General features: G+C 39.4%; 1 protein-coding gene and 1 long non-coding RNA gene across 6 annotated transcripts in view; both read right to left on the bottom strand.

Moving 5' to 3' along the window:
- LOC145720688 (uncharacterized) overlaps window positions 1-1,882 on the bottom strand; it is a 5,429-nt gene extending 3,547 nt beyond the window's left edge. The window contains exon 1 of the long non-coding RNA XR_014143862.1: window positions 647-1,882. This is a non-coding gene — a long non-coding RNA (uncharacterized LOC145720688). The remainder of the gene's footprint in view (window positions 1-646) is intronic.
- HS6ST3 (heparan sulfate 6-O-sulfotransferase 3) overlaps window positions 1-13,172 on the bottom strand; it is a 627,927-nt gene that overhangs the window by 545,352 nt on the left and 69,403 nt on the right. The window lies entirely within an intron of this gene.

Here is a 13,172-nt window from a genome sequence, read left to right as displayed (position 1 = left end):
AAAAAAATATGAACATTCTAGCCTAAGATGAACCCTTCTCTCCTCTTCTTCCTCCACCAACCCCGTGGGCTATAATGCTCAAATTTTCAGAAGACAATCTTTCTAGGAATTTTAACACAAAATGTACACAATGTATTAGTTTACTAATTCTATTTTTGTCATACACTGGCAACCTCTTTAACATCTAGAAAGACTAGATGTTGAAAATAAGGACTCATTTGTCCAGTACATACGCTATATACATACACAGCTAAGTAAAACCAAATGCAGGAACATAAAGGACAATGGTTTATCTTCCCTCACTATAAACACACTGGCAGAGCTCTCTGCACTTCCTTCTCCTCCCTCCTCCTTTGAACCAGTGCACAAACACAATGTGTACTATTCAAAGAGGTGGTTTGGCCATTCCCCCCAAATTAAACAGCATTTCATATGAATGTTAAAAGATATTTACAAGAATGTCGTTTTACTACCTCTATTTTTAACATGTATCAGGCACTTCAGAACATCTAGAAAGACTAGATATTTCAAAAAAGTACTTAGCGTTGTCAACTATATATACAGTAGTTGAGGAATAAAATGCACACACAAAACAATGGTTATAATATGAAAATGTCTTCTAAATATGACCAGTCTGGCACAGAACTTTCTTTTCTTCCTCCTCAAGGTCGTCTACTTCATGTCCTCTTACCCACTGAACAAACGTGGACGTGTGTCGCTCCTGATGTCGCTTCTAGAAGTGGTCTAACAATTCCATTTCCAAAGTCATTTCCAAAAGACATTACTTTTCTATGATTTTTTTAAAAAACAAATAGGCATTTACAAGACGTGTGATTTTTCTAACTCTACTTTATCATATGTCGGCAACCTCTTTACATCTGCAAGGCCCAGATGTGGCAAAAGTTTTCTTTTAAAAGGTTGGGGGGAAAGTTGAGAGCAGCTTTTCCATATTATATACACAGGCTTTCTAAAAATGGCCAGTATGTCTTCCCAAAGGGTGGTCTTCCTATTGGCCAAACGCGGTACGTAATTCTCCCATTTTGATCTTCCAACATCAACGTCTGGTAGAACGAAGACCAGCAGCCTATGGCCCGTTAATCGTTCCACCCGTCGTCGACCGGGTCTTCGCTCGCCTTCCGGGCCCGTTAGGGCCTCTGTCCACTGTTCTCCGGAGAAGGTGGGGTTTTGTCCAATGGGGACGGAGAGGTCATCCCGGGGCCCAGATCTGTGGGGCTCCAAGGCCCAATGGTGGTCGAGCTTGCATCCACGCAGACCCGCCTTCTCAGGCCCTCGGAGGCCCCAACGGCGGTCCGCGGCGTTCGGGTGGCCGCCATTCTTCTCCCCCCGCCACACCCGACTTCCAAAGGCGCCGCGTGCCCGCTGGCTGGGCGGAGGCTGCGCGCAGGGCCCGCAGAGTTGGGCCAGGGGAGCGGGCAGCCGGCGAGGTCTGGGCTCCGAGGGGCCGCCGCCATTGGCGCCAAGGTGGGGGTGGGGGTGGGGAGAGCCTCGCGGCTGCTTCACAGTCTGGGCCCGGCCAGTGGACGGCTGCGGCAAGGGCGCTGGGTCTCTGCGGGTCAGAGCCCGCGACCTGTCCCCGGGCCCCCCAGTGCACCCGCCGGCCTGAGGCCGGGGGCCCTGGAGGGCCCCGGGATAGACAGCCGCGCTGCGCTTCTCACCTCGCTCTCTGCCAGAACTCTATTTTTTTATTTTTTTATTTAAATTCCAGCGAGTTAACATACAGTGCTATATGAGTTTCAGGTGTACAATATAGTGGTTCAACAGTTCCATACATCACCCTGTGCTCATCATGACAAGTGCACTCCTTATCCTATATGTTAAATACCTTCAAAACAAACTATAAATACACAATTTCTTCAAATCCGTCTTTTTACAGTATCATAGTGAACTATGTAATATATCTAAAACTTTGTTATTTTTAAACTGTGAAAGTGAGAAATGTTGTACAACTATATATTTTTGTTCATTCACTCAATAAATTCACTGAATATCTACCATGTTCTCTGGGCTCTGTGGGTTTAGCACAGGAGATGAGATCCCTAACCTCATGAAGGTTGTATTCTCCTCGAAAAGATGGTCAATAATCAACCAAGTAAACAAGAAAAGGCCATGATGGTAAGTGTCCTGAAGAAAATAAGTAGGGAGCAGAGAGAATCCCTGAGGCCAGCATGGAAGGGGAGGGAAGAAGGACCTGTTAGAACAGAGGATGAGAAGCGCTCTGCATGATGGGACCTTCCCAGGAAGATCTGAAAGAAGAGAAGGCCAGCCTAGTGAAATAATGGAGGAAGAACATTTCATGTAGAAGGAACAGCAAAAAAAGGCTGGAAAGACATAGTTGGAGACCAGTGAGGAGGGTGCCAGAGGAGTCCAGGGGAGAGAGGATGGTAGTCTAGCCTAAACTCATTGTGGTAGAGACCAAAATCAGCATACAGAATGGAGATATACTTTGAGAGTAAAATCACTTGGATTCAGGAATGGACTGGTTGTGTGGGATGAGGGAAAGGGAGGATACAAATCCTACATCTGAGTACCGGGTGAATGTTTTATAGGTAACAATTAGAAAAGGTGAGATTATCTAGTTGAGGCAAGAAAATCTAGACATAATAAATGGCATGATAGAAGATTTTTGAAATTATTTCTCATAAAATACACATAACACATTTTACCATCTTGACAATTTTTAAGTGTCACAGTTCAGTGGCATTAAATGCTTTTGCAATGTCATGCAACCATCACTACCACCCATCTCTAGAACTCTCTTCACCTTGCAAAATTGAAACTCTGTCCCCATTAAGTGGTAACTCCCCATCCCCCACCTCTTCCCAGCCCCTGGAGACCACCCTTCTACTCTCTGTCCCTGTGAATTTGATTGTTCTAGGAAACTCACAGAAATGGAATCACACAGTATTCTTTTGTGTCTGGCTCATTTCACTGAGCATAATATCCTCAAGATTCATCCATGTTGCAGCAGGTGTCCGAATTCCCTTGAGAAGAGGATATTTTTACGAGGGGGCCAAGGAAGGACTAATGGAACCTGAAACTAGGTCTATCTGGGCCTCACACTGAAATAGGCAGAGATGACCTGTGCTTGGCAAAGCTCTCTCATGGGGCAATAACTGAAAGAGGATGGGGTCAGTTTGTAACTGTTAGGACCAGGGAGGAAAATTGATAAACACCCCCAGGTACCCACAGCAATCTCCCCTAAGACATAGTGAGTAAAGTGAAGATCATCCAAAGACTTTCCCACCCTGAAACATCCAAGTTTCTTGGGTTACTGGCACTGGGGCGTGACCCTGTGGAAACCCACATGATTTGCTTTAGCCTCCCCCTCATGGAACATGAAGCTGGACCAAGACAATAGCAAAGGTGAAGAAAAATCAACTTCTATACAAGTTTTCCCCACAAAGCTTTCACATAGCACTCTGTAATTTCCAAGCTTATATTTTCAATTCAATCATTTTCTAAGAAAATGGAGGTTATCAAAATGATTGTTATTATCCACAACATTTGGTAACAGAAAAACAACAGGGCCATGTCTCATGTGAGTCTCTGCTACTATCTGGCATCAGCTCTCAAACAATTTCTATCACTTCTATCACTTCTTGAATTCACCCAGGAGGAGCCTATTGACAGCAGCTACCCCCCACAAAATGGAAATTCTTAATCTCCAAATACTGGATAAAGAAAGAAATTGCAGAAGACTTTGAAAAGGAAGCCAATAATTTAGGGTGGCATGATGGGTTGGCTATTTTTCTGCTATTCTATGTATTTGATTCCTAATCTTACAGAGGTCCATAGTTCAGACGAGAACCTTCCAGTATAAGAAGGTAAAGACAATGACATTATTTTGCAACTAAAAATACGAGGAATTTTGTTAAGGATTTTATCTGCTTACTCAAAATGGGTATATTACATTTAATGTTATGTCTGCTACAGATTCTAAAGAGTTCTATGCCTTAAAGCACAACAGGTCCTGAACAAGAAGAGAAGGCAAAGTAATAATATCAAGTTCTTTACAATCTGTAGCAGACATAACAGCAAATGTAGTATAATTAAGCTAAAATAAAATCAGTACTCCCCTCATTAACATTCTACTTCACAAACTTAAGAATATTACCCATGAATATCTAATTGCAGTTTGCCCTCATGAAGTTCTATTTTGAAACCTTTGTCAAACTGAAATTAAGCTCCCTGATCACATTAGTGAACAGAATTATTTCAGGAATAAAGGATTCTTGTCTTAAATCATTAAGACATTGCCTTTATGTCCTGGCATACTTTTAGCAGCTTCTGCAATTGCTGTGCCCTGGAAGCCATAATGAATTGTGGGGTTCAACATCATTTTAGGAAAAGCCAAGGGTCAGCAATACAACAAAGTGTCAGAAACTCAAATTAATTGAACTGACCAATTTATGAAGCGTGCTATTTTGAAAATGTGCTACATGAGCAGCATGGTCTAGTTTCAAGAGGTGGGGACCAATAGTCACAAATTCAAAGCTGATATTTTGATCCCTTTGCCAACTAGCCTTGTCATTCTATGAGTCCCCAAACTTCTTCCCAGCTGCAGTTTCTCTTCTAATAATAGTTCTTTTCCTAAGTCCTAGGCTTATGGAGCAGACAAAACAAAAGAGGGTAGGTGTGGAGTGCTTTTAAAACCAGAAATTACTAAACCTATAAGGTATTATTAAGTAAAAAAATAACTACTGGGTAAAGAATCATCAAGTAGAAGTCCACAGAGATACAGATATAAATCCAGAGGCTCTGTTTCAGTCTAGAGACAATTTTCAACGGGTAGAGTTCGGAGATATGAATTCTGTTCTAGGAAAGTCTTGGTGACTACAAGAGTCCTGACATGGAAGTGAGGATCTCCATGTAGATCAGCCTTCCAGAGCGTATCACACCTCCCGTGTAGCTTCACGAGAGGGATTTCCAGCAAGAGGTTCTGAAAAAGCAGACCGTATGCAACTCTGATGGAGAAGGTCTGTAAGAGGCCAGAGGACAACGAGATAACCTGGAAGCTTCTGGCTACTGAGCTCAAATAAGGCAGAAGAAATCTCTTCTTTCCCGAGGAAAATATTTGGAGGGAAGTTTTTCCAGTCATTACGGACTATAATAATTGCATTTGACATTTTAGAAGCACGACTCAATAAGTGAAACATGTAAATGTAAATGACTTGCAGTAAGAAATATAAATGGGCATACATTCAAAGACCAATTGCTCCTCTTCTGAGAAAATGTGCCTCCAAAGTTTCTCACAGTTGCAAGTTAAAAAAAAAAAGTTCTGTAATATACCACAAATTTAGAGTTGGGGAATTTTTTTTAAATATAGTGCCATGAATTACAGAAAATAAAATCTCCAAATTCAATTGCATTGAGTAATTTATGTAATAAGACAACAACGTATTTCTCTACTACACACAGAGTAAAATTCAACAACTGAAGTTCAATTGGTGACCACTGTTTACTAATAATAAAAGCATGTGATACTAGGACATTAATATTAGTATCTGAAGCAGAGTATTATTTTTTAGAAGATTTATTTATTTATTTGAGAGGAGGGGGAGAGGCGAGGGGCAGAGGGAGAGGGAGAGAGAGAATCTCAAGCAGACTCCCTGGTGAGCATGGACCAATGCGGGGCTCGATCCCATGACCCTGAGAGCATGACCTGAACTGAAATCAAGAGTTGGATGCTCAACTGACTGGGCCACCCAGGTGCCCTGAAGCAGAATATTGTTTTTTAAAAATTAAGTATGTCATGGTAAATGAACTGTCCATAACACCACACCAAATGTGGTCATACATTCTGGTTCCATATACCTGTTGATAAGCTATCCACAAAAGAAAGAAAGAGAAAGAGAGAGAAAGAGGGAGAGAAAGGGAGAGGGAGGGAGGGAGGGAAAAGCAAGCAAGGAAGCTTTCTATTTGATACTTCCACACAATTATGATTAGTCCAAATCTCAGATTTACCACTTGATAGTTATGAACAAATTATTTAATGTCTTCAAGCCTCAGGGTCTTAATCTGCAGTAGAATAGAGATAGGAAAGATACCTACCTCGTACAATTGTGAGGACTAAATAAGTTATTCTGTATAAAAGACTTGGCTTGGTGCCAGGTACCTAGAAGTACTCAATCATTCTTATTGTTTCTACATCAGATGCTTGCTCTACAGCAATTAATCTCCCAGTTTCGAGATTCTATTGATATCACTAAGAATAGTTGAAAAGTTTTTATAAATATTTATTAACCACTCATTATTTCTATTTCTCCAGGAGGAACCCCTGAAGTTTTATGAATAGAAGCTATTTTTTTTCTTTTCGAAAGCACCCCCAAAAATTGTAATTGAGGTGGAAGAGTTCTAACAATAACAATATCAGAGAAGGGAGGCAGATGTAATTTTCACTCTCCTCCTGGTAGGAAGCTGACAAATATGGAGGAAGGCATCAAGCTGCCTCTGAGAGAGGCATGGTGCTGTGTAAGGCATCTGGTCATCTGCTTTAAAGTCCCTCTCCACTGCACACAAAGGGGTTTTGTAAGTTGGCTGATGTGTGTGTGTGTGTGTGTTTGTCATTCAGAAATCACATAATTGCATCTTGAAACCAGAAAACATAAAACATATATAAGGGTTTAGAAGATGGGAAAGAAAAATACATAAGAAATGAATTCTGTTCCTAACCTAATGGAAGTGATAGACACATAACTATAATCTAAGACAGACTGTGGTGAGGATGATTTTAGAGATGCCAAGGAAAAGGTGATAATGGTGAGAGAAACTGGATTGACCCTGTACATTAGCCCTAGGGAGAGGAGGGGGGCCGGGAGTGATCTCTGCTAGACTCTTAACCCCATGAATGCCAGGACCACCACCATCATCTCATTCACCGCAGTATCCCCAGCACCTAGGACAGAGCCTGGTGGATGTAGGCACTGATAAATGTGTGTTGAATGAATGCCTGGATAAATAATGCCTTCGAGATTATGAGCACAAGGAGTGCAAAGACAGCATTACCAGGAACTTCAATAGAAAAAAAAAAAAACAGATGCTAAATAAAGATGATGCTAGTTTGCAGCAGGGAGAAGGAAAAAGATAAAGAGTTTGGTCACTGATGCATGAGTTCGCCCATGTTTTTGCAGAACACAGAGTTAACAATGGCCTTCCACAGTGCAGTCCCCGTACTGTGGTTAAAGAACCCAGTTTAAATGGGATTCAGACTATTACAGATAAAGTCTGTATCTCTTATTTTAAAGATTCTTTGCCCAGGGCTCACTCACACTCAACTCTCCCTTTTCTGTCCACTAATATTTTACTACTTAATCGAGTTTGTCATTTCCCAATCTGGAAATTTCACTGCTCAAGCCTGTCTCTTGACTTAATTAAGTAAAAAATCTGACAGTCTCTGCACTATTTTATTTTATTAATCCATTAACTTCATCCACTGAAAGACTCATTCATTTCCTTAGTGTGAGCCAGTCTCTCCATTTCATAGTATTTGGCCTAAAGCCAATATATGTCAGCTTTTAACATAGTCCTCTATACAAAACCTGGTCAATAACTATTAGAAATCTACACGAAAGATCAGGCTCTAGTTTTAACCTCGTCAGACATGTACTTCATGAGGCAACAACATCTTTTCCCAGAAGAGAATTCCAACCTTCCATCTTCTCTACTCCTACCTGTAAAGAAGTATTCCTGGTCTGCAAAAGAGCAAAGACAAAGCCGTCTCCCAGGTGTCTGATGGAAATAATGCTTGGAAACAGATAGATTTACTCCAAAGAGACCTCAGATTAAATGTGTCCTCAGTGGGCTACATAATGGTAATCAGGCTAACTTCCTCAAACACATATTTTTGGAACACTCCCCACCCTCGTAGAGACTGATAGCCAGGACATTTACTCTGAAATGAAACCTAAGATTGGCTCTGCAAAGAATTTACCAAGACAGATATAATTCTGGAGCAGGGGTGGCTACTCCCAAAGAGAAGCCCTCTTTCTTTTTGCACTTGAACAAGCAGAGCATATCTTGCACACCCTCAAGTGAAGTCTGTCAGTTAGAACTCCCCCACCTAACTACATGGAGCTCAAAGTCAGCCCTCCTTACAGGAAAGAAGTCTTACAGCTAAAAAGTTCCACTGACCCACCAAAGAAATACATGCTGGCTACCTATTTTCAACCCAGACTGGTTTTTCATTCTTTATTCTTTTGTGCTTTTAATTATGGAAAATTCCAAACATATACAAAGATAGACATCCCTATGTGCCCAACACCCAGCTTCAAAAGTATTAATTCATGGCCAGTCTTGATCTTTACATACCCTAATTTACTTCCCCAATCCACAAAATTGTTTAGAAATTCCCAGACATTATATTACTCCATCGTTAAATTAGGTATGTTTCTGGGGCACCTGGGTGGCTCAGTCATTAAGCATCTGCCTTCGGCTCAGGTCATGATCCCAGGGTCCTGGGATCGAGCCCCGCATCGGGCTCTCTGCTCGGTGGGAAGCCTGCTTCTCCCTCTCCCACTCCCCCTGCTTGTGTTCCCTCTCTCGCTGTGTCTCTCTCTGTCAAATAAATAAATAAAATCTTTAAAAATATATATAAATAAATAAATAAGGTATGTTTCTCTAAAAGACAAATATTCCCCCTTTCAAACCATAACCATAATAACTAAGTCACAGCCCCCCAAAATCAACAATTCCTTGATATCATCATTCACTGTTCATATACTTGATTTATCCTATAAATGATCTTTTTAAAATTACCATTTGTTTATTTGAATCAGTACCAAAACAGGGAACATACATTATGACTGGTTGGTAAGTTTCTTGATTTCTTAGAGTCTATAGATTTTCTTTCTGCCTCTTTTTTCTTCCCTGCAATTTAATTTGTTGGAGAAATCACATTATTTGTTCAGTAGAGTGTCTCAAAGTCTAGATTTTACTGACTGCCTCTCCATAGCATCACTTAACATATTCCTCTACCATCCACATTTCTTGTACGTGGATAGTTTTATTGAAAGCTTGGTCTGATACTGGTTCAATTTGGGTTGCCGAGGGCAATACCACTTCAAATATAGTGTGTATACTTCCATCAGGAGGGACATAATATCTGGCTCTCTTTTTACAAAGTTGGTATCGATAATCACTGTCTAAATCAAGTAATTCATTAGGGTTGCATAAAGATGATACTCTCATTCAATCATTCCTTCTTCATTTATTATCTGGAATACTCCTATAAAGATAAGTTCCATCTCATCAAATATTTGATTATTCTCGGGCATATAAGAAAGGCAAGGTAAATACTAATTTTTCCCTTTATTCACCAATTTTTTTAAAAAATTGAGTTTTGTATCTTATAAAAGTGAGCCATGAGTTTTGGGATAGTTGGGGAGGGAGTTGTTGATTAGGAATCCATGGATTTAAACATATTCGATATGTTGAAATTCATTGCAGTTATTCTTTTTGATGTGTAAACTGTTCCAGCTTTATCCAGCAGGAGCCCATACGAGTTGGTTCCTGACTCCTTCTGACATGACCCTACCCATCTTTGACATCTTCCTTGCTCTCTAGAATATCAAAATACTGTCAGTTCATTCTGTGTACTTCTTACCTCTGACCAGGAATCAGCCATTTTTTTAAGAAGTCCTTTCATTTTAGATAAAGATGATATCTAGAAACAAGAACCTAGGTGCTAGGGGTGTTCATTGCTACTGAGTTGGTCACTGTTTCTGCAGTTTTTTTGGTGGAGAAAGGTAGTATTACACACAAACATACATATATATGTGCATGCATGTGGTAACATAAATATATGCATGTACATATACACGAAATACCTCATGAGTTCATAATGACACTTCCAATTCAGAACCAGGACCACAGAGCTTTAGCTTAATCTCATTGATCTTGTATCTCTTAACATCCATCCTCCATGGCAAAAATCCCAGTCCTCAATAGCACCAACATAATTACTAGTTTTCTTTATTGTATATCACACAAACAGTCTGATTTCAATGGTATAATCGCTAAAAACAGTTTAAGATTTTTTGCAATTATTTTCATCCTTGGGGGCACATCCTTCTAAGGATGTACAGATCACTGTGTTTTAAATCACTTGGGATGGCTCATTCCTGTGTGGTTACATTGCCAAATGAACATACAATCAGATTCATCTATTTCATTTTACTACTGATTTGAGAGGATTATGCTTTAAAATTCAACTTTGTATTGTAATTATGTAAAATATGTACATGGTTCCAAAGGCAAACTGACAAAATAGCATAATTCAATTCCCTCCCTCCCCAAAAGCTAACATTTTTAAAATTTCATGTTTATCCGTCTATGTACTAAAATATAAGTACATGTGTATATATTTATATCTCCCCTTTTTCAGTAAATGCTATCATACTATACACGCTTTTCTCCACTTTACCTTTTTTTCTACTTATATCCCATAGATCACACCTCAAACAGATAGGTAGGTAGGTAGGTAGGTAGATAGATAGATAGATAGATAGATAGATAGATAGATAGATAGGTCATCTTTCTAACATCTTTTTTACAGCATCACAAAGCTCCTTTCTGAAGATGTTCCACAGTTGATTCAAACAGTCCCCCAATTGATGGGCATGTGGGTTTTTTCCAATCCTTTACTACTACGAATAGTGGTATAAACAATAACCTTGGTCATATATGTTTCCATACTTTTGTCATTTCCTACAAGTGGGGAGCCCTTCATTTTAGAATGTAAACAGAGAAATAAATGTCACCAAAAATTTTGAAAATAAAAAACAAATGCAAGAAGTCTGAGAGGCATGAAGATTAGAAACTGACTCCAGAGAAAGTGAAAATAACTTAAAAACCTAATTGGTATCCTCAGAGGGAATCAAGAGGATACTGCAGTCATAAAATAAGAATAAACTGCTTAAAAATGTGAGAAAATGAGAGAACAAGAGTGAAATACCCCCTGGAGGAAGTGTGAAATAAACTGCTCTTTCGTGATTGGTGTCCAACAAATACATTGATTAATCAGGGGATAGATGAGTAACCTGTTATGTGTATGTATGTGTATCTATGTATCTACCTATCTCAAATTTTAATGTATAAACAGAAAATATGGAAGTGATTGCCTCTGGGGGTGGTACTGGTGTTGGGAAATCGTTTTCATGCATACCTAGAATTTTTTCATAATAATATTTTAATTAAACATAAAATAAGAGAATGAATAAAGAAATGTGAGCTGGTATTGACAGGCTTTCACTTGCAACATGTTTCAGAGCACTGAGGAACTGAAGACTATTCTTATCTGCTGAAAACCTACCGAAAGTAATGTTAACAGGTGATAATTTACTCTGATGTCCAAAACACAGTGTGACAAGCATGATTTACTTATAGCTAACACATTCCCCCTTGGAGCTTCCTCAGCCTCCTTCTTCTGTCCATCACTCTCTTGTTCTTTTTTCCATTTAACTGGTCATAATAATAATAATTAAAGTACATTACTATCCATTATATGTTGTCTTTATTCTATGATCCCTTTTCTGTTCATAAAATTCAGGTGAGAGGAATATTTTACTTTTCTTTCATAGAAAGTGAAATGAAGTTGTTTAATTTGAAATGCAATTCCCAATTGATTTTTCTCTTATTTACTAGCCAACAATTACCAAGAAAATGATCTCTCTTTCTTGAACTAGATAAATATTATTGTCCTCCAAATGCCATTTTTTTCCCAACCTGAAAATCTACCTCTTCTAAGAAACAAAGTCTTGTTTGTCCTCAAAGAAACCATTTGGTTCTATCACACTGGACAATGTTTGTGTATTTAATAATTCCACCCTTGTGATAATAGGTTTTATCTCCTTGATAAGTATATAAATGAGACTGATCTTTCTGTAGTTCTCAAGTTCTTTATAGATGGGAATTAACGTTAGAACATTTCAGCTACTCAGACACAATAATATTCAACTCACATACTTTGACAAATATGTTAATAACTTTATCCTTGAATTAATTCAAGACTCTTGGTTGCATTGCATTAATTCCTTGATTAGAGTGATATGAATCCCAGCTAAGGTCTTTATAACTGTGCTACGGTGGACGAGTCTCTTAACCTCTGTGAGACTCGGTTTCTTCCTCCACAAAATGGAGATAATACCACCCATTTCACAGAGTTACATCCTGACCACCCTATCTAAAATGACATCTCCATCATTCTCTTTCCCCTTTATCTGATCTACTTTTCTTAATCATGGCACTTCTTTCTGTCTGCTATCACTCTATTATACCTATTCTTTGTTTACTACCTGTCCCCCATACTAGACAGCAAGTTTTCTTTTTTAAAGATTTTATTTATTTTTAGAGAGGAGGGGAGAGGCAGAGGGAGAGAGAGAATCACAAGCTGACTCCACGCTAAGCGTAGGGTTCAATCTCACGACCCTGAGATCACAACCTGAACTGAAATCAAGAGTTGGACACAACCAACTGAGCCACCAGGTGACCCTAGACTGCAAGGTTTTTGAGGATAGAGCTCCACCTGGTTTTTCTTTTTCACATCTGTATCTGCAGCCCCTAAAACAATGCTTAGCACATAGCACCTGTTCAATAAATGTTTCTAGAATGAATGGTTGAATGTAGAACATTGCTCAAAGATTAAAGTGAGATAATGTATATAAAACATTTGGTGCTTGGGCAAAAAGTAAGCACCTGATGAAATCATCTGCATCTATTGAGTTGATACTTTCTATTTTTCACCTAATATTAAAAGACAAGAGGAGCAATATCTCTAGAGATGAGGACAAAGAATGTGTTCTTCTGCTTTCTCCTTTTCATCACTAACTGTATGAGACCTTCTCTTAACAATGAGAAGCAAGGGACACCTGGGCGGCTCAATTAAGCATCTGCCTTCAGCTCAGGTCATGATCCCAGGGTCCCGGGTTCGAGGCCCGCGTCAGGCTCTCTGCTCGGCGGGAAGCCTGCTTCTCCCTCTCCCACTCCCCCTGCTTTGTTCCCTCTTGCTGTCTCTCTCTCTGTCAATAAATAAATGAACAAACAAACAATGAGAAGCAAGATGATGTACCTGAGCCATCTGTGGACAGAATTCCACAGTGACTATTTCAAGGAAGTTTAAAAAACGCATATAATAGTGATTATACATAATAATAATT

This window comes from Leptonychotes weddellii, chromosome 3, assembly GCF_054177405.1.
Source record: "Leptonychotes weddellii isolate Sample4059 chromosome 3, ASM5417740v2, whole genome shotgun sequence".
In the NCBI taxonomy this organism is placed as follows: domain Eukaryota; kingdom Metazoa; phylum Chordata; class Mammalia; order Carnivora; family Phocidae; genus Leptonychotes; species Leptonychotes weddellii.
Note: the sequence above shows the minus strand (reverse complement) of the source record. Positions and strands in the feature narration are given on the sequence as shown.